Raw genomic sequence first — 4,677 nt, 5'->3', positions numbered from 1 at the left:
ACTAACTACTAACTACTAACTAATAATATACTATATATANACTACTATATATATATATATATATATATATATATATGTATATATATAATATATTCATATACTGCGTCACCAAAATCCGGACAAATTTCAATTTCAATTTTCCGCTATATTGTGCCTCCGCAGAAGTTGTTGTTGGCATCCGAAAAAGCCTGATTTCTTCTAGTAAATTAAAAGCTTCTAGTAAACAGTCATATTCTCAAAATGGTCACGAAAATGCGAAGTATAATCGAAGAGCCATGATCATCGAAGGCCTTCGTACTGAGCGCTCAGCAATGGAAATAATTCGGTTCTGGATACCTGAGATCAACCGTTTATGACATTGTGCAAAATATTCAGCTTTAGAACAGTCCAACCAAGGTTCCAGTTAGCAAGGAAGAGTCATTCGAAAAAACGCACTGCGAGAACCCGCAGTCGTTGAAAGAGCTCAAGCGCTGATTTCGGATGACTCAGGGTAATCATTGCGCGTTCTAATGAATGTAGAATGAAGCCGTGGATGGAAATTATGGCGTCCGAAAGATCATGTTTTTTAGCAGGACGATGCACCGATTCATACAAGTCATTTGATTCAAAATTTGCTCTCAGACAACAACGTCGATATGTTTTGGTCCAAGGAATTCTGGCCTCCCAATAGCTTAGATTTAAATCCCTTGGACTACTACGTATGGAGCATAGTTAAAAGAGTCACAAACAAATCTCAGCATGGACAGTGCTACATTACAGCGTGCGTGCGAACGAGAATAGAGGCTGTCATTCAAGCTAATGAGAAATATATCGAATAATTGTGCTCTACAGGGATCCCCCAAGTGCCATGTAAAAAGATTTTTTGTAATATTTAATTTTTCATTAAAAACATTTTGTTTGAAGAAATTGTTCGATTTGTCTTTTTTGATGACGCACCCTGTGTATACCATATATATATATATATATGCCAATCAGAGCCAACGCCAGTGGTTCGGATGCAGATTTCTCTTTATTGTCGTGTGTTTAATAAAATAAATGCAACAATAGTATAATAATAAACGTTCGATTCTTCGTTTTGAATCCTTATCAATATAAAATATAATAATTCCAAATTAAATATGCGTAAAACTTAACTAAAAATGTGATTATGGTCAATTTAATAGACTCTTCAATGATAAAACACAACAATTTTAACCGCACTTCTTTATCCAATTTCCAACTTGCTATATAATAAATAACCGAGTAAATAACATTAAATATTAAAATTGCACAGAATAAGTGTAGAAACTTACATAAATTAATACGATGTCATATAGATTGATTCAACAGAAAAAAACCATCTCATCGAATTGTCTGATTTGCTATGTAGTGATTTGTGAGAAAAAACAAAAAATTTTTTTGTATTATTTAAATCAATTATCTGAAGTTATTCTTAATTTTACTTAATTTACATGTAAGAGCTTCTCGCGACTCAAGAAGATCCTGTGGTGTTGGCAATCAGAATCGTAATGAGAGTCAAAATAATAAAGTTGTGTAATTATTGAAATAAAAATAATAATAAGGAAAGGAGAAAAAACATCATAATTCCGCAAACAAATTCATATATGTATGATGAATTTAAAGCGAGAGGATAACCACTTAAAAAATAGATGTACACCTAGACTTCGGACTTCAAGCTTCACTGGACTTCACCGGAATTTATCGGACTTCATCGGAATTCATGAATTCATCGGACTTCGCTAGGTCTCATCGGACTTCATCTGGAATTCAACTGACTTCACCGAAATTCATTGGACTTCATCAGAATTCATGAATTCATCGGATTTCTCTGGACTTCATCTAGAATTCATCTGACATCATGAATTCATCGGACTTCATCAGATTTCACCGGACTTCATTGGACTTGTGACAGATTGTACATCGAAATTCAAGAATGGTTACCCCCTCGGTTTAAAGATAGAATATCATTTTATAAATTTAAACTCTGTTTCTATTGTTTTATATGGTCATTTCCAAAATTAGTCTTTTATTTAAAATCCTTTTTTCGTCCAATATCTTAATGTTTTCTCAATCAAATTCATATTGAAAAACTAATTCTGTTCAAATATTACAGAATATTGCGTCATGTTCTAATTTATATGATTTATATGATTTCTATGTCCATTTATGCGTATCTTCAAACATCTATCTGTTTGGCACATATGATGCTTCGCAATCTAAGCAATCAATTTAATATATGTCTATTTCGAGATAGATTAAGATAAATATCTTTATGACCTTGCATAAACTTTTTAACAATCTTAATATCCTTACATGCTATTACGAAATCTTTTGAAAAATTCTTTAATTTTTTTTTTGATAAAATTGAATAAAAGGGAATAAAAGGGATTGTGAAAAATCTGTGATTCACTTTCTCTTCATTATTGTCTGTTGTTTTGTCATTAGATATGTGATCCTGATAATTTAATTGTCTAAATTTGTTAAACAATCTCTTTTTGATTGTAATAATTGAATTTCGATAGGTGTCCGTTGCTTAAAAGAATTTTAATTATTAAATCAAAATTTTCCTGGTGGAAAATAGGAGACAAAGAAAAACTCTTATCTATTAAGGAGGTAAGGAGGCTACATTAGGAGACCGAAAACAAGGTTATCTTTCGTAATTCTTTTTCAAAGAGAAGACTAATATTTATCAATTTCAAACTTTTTGAACATTTTAATATAACTATTGTAGAATACATAAAAATTTTTATGTGAAAAAAAATATTATAAATAATAAAAATATAAACATTTAATTTGACCACGATATTATCATTTTGTGTACATCCTAGCGGCTGTAATTCTTGCCGGAACAAAAAATCGAAAAATATTTTTAATCTTTATAGAATATCGTTTTAATGAACCTAAAAAATTAAAAAATATATACATAAATTAAAATTTGTGCAACTTTAAAAAAAAATTATTTTTACTAAGCAGTTTATCGCTTGTTTATGCAACAAAAATAATTAATGTTAATTTTTACTTAATTTTTTAGATTCATTGAGGATGGTTGACTATTAGCTAACTAAGCTAACGAGTCTTAAAAAAAGACAAGTCAATCAGACAATTTTTTTCTCAATCTTGTACACAAAATTGACGAAAATGCAAAAAACAGATTTCGAGAAAAACGCGTTTAAAGTTTTCGATTTAATTCTTGAGTACTTACAGTGCTCGAAGGCTAATCTGTTATTCCAGGGACATACAATAATCCTTCAGCTTCCTCATGGAATTCATTTTGAGCAATTTGAGCCGTTCTACGAGCAATTCGGGCCTCTCTGGTGCTACTAATAAAGGAACCGACCCTCACCAATTTTAAGCTTTGGATACGTTGTAGAACATGAAAAAATATTAGACCCATATTTTTTTGTTTGTGCTTATCTCGAGGTTTAGAGGTGAAACACCCCCTCGGAAAAAATCGTTTTTTTTTCTTTCGAAGCGAATACCATCGAAACTGTAAGAGATAAAAAAAATTTCCAGAATGAAAATTGAATGACTTTAAAAGTATTTCAGAACTATAATAAAAAATTTTTTTTAATTATTTATTATACCTGCGCGCCACGCACCCGTATATACAAGCGCTGAATTTATATCGAAGGACTTTGAATTTCGCTCTAAAATTTTAGGGACATATTCTCGAAGAGTATCAATTTATGAAAAAAAAAAATCGACTTTTTTAACCCTGTAATATAGGAGACCTTCTTCCAATGATTGTCCCCACTTTTTTGACATAAGGGATGTCTAGAAAAATAATTTAAGTAGCAGCTAAAAAAGATGAGTACCACTAATTATGAATGAACTTTCCCTTCTTAATTAGGCAACAAAATTTAAAGTGTCACCGCCTATTTCGATTGTAAATTTTAATTTGGGATGATATGAGTTGAACGTGTTCACCAATGTATCAATATGCGACGCATCATATGTTACGCAATGTTATCAATATATCTTACATAAAGAGATGATGAAATTGGAAGACTCTGTAATGCTTTTCTTTTTAGATCTTGCATAACAATATCTGATAATAAGTGATAAACCTGTAGTGTGAAAGTCTGTTCGTAAAATTTTTGTTAAAGCTAAAATATAATTGTTGTTAAAGCTAAAATATATTAAATTGAGAATTCTAAAGCTTATGCATTACATAGCAAATTGGAAATTGGATAAAAGAGAACGGTTAAAATTGTCGTGTTTCATCACACTAAAGAGTCTATTAAATTGACCAGTATCACATTTTTAGTTAGATTTTGCGCATATTTAATTTGGAATTTATATTTTATATTGATAATATCCAAAATAAAAGGTCAAAACATTTATTATTGTACTATTGTTGTTTACTTTATTAAATACACGAGAATAAAAAGAAATCTGTGCACCCAACTGACTTGACTGATTGGTTTTTATTATATATATATATATATATATTGTTTATTTAATTGTTATTTGTTCTTTTTAAAACTATACAACTTTTGTGATAGTAGTATTCTACACTGTTTTATATCGTGCGCGCGCCTGTGTGTGTGTGTGTGTGTGTGTGTGCGCGCGCGCGCGTGCGCGCGCCTGTGTGTGTGTGTGTGTGCGCGCGCGCGCGCGCGTGTGTGCGCGTGCGTGTGTGTGCGCGTGCGTGTGTGTGCGCGTGCGTGTGTGTGC

At 31.4% G+C, this 4,677-nt stretch overlaps 1 protein-coding gene across 1 annotated transcript in view; it reads right to left on the bottom strand.

The window, feature by feature from the left end:
- LOC105622165 (serine/threonine-protein kinase SIK3-like) overlaps positions 1-4,677 on the bottom strand; it is a 223,143-nt gene that overhangs the window by 183,866 nt on the left and 34,600 nt on the right. The window lies entirely within an intron of this gene.

The sequence above is a fragment of the Atta cephalotes genome, assembly GCF_000143395.1.
Source record: "Atta cephalotes unplaced genomic scaffold scaffold00002, whole genome shotgun sequence".
NCBI classification, from domain to species: Eukaryota; Metazoa; Arthropoda; class Insecta; order Hymenoptera; family Formicidae; genus Atta; species Atta cephalotes.
This window is presented reverse-complemented; position numbering and strand designations above follow the sequence as displayed.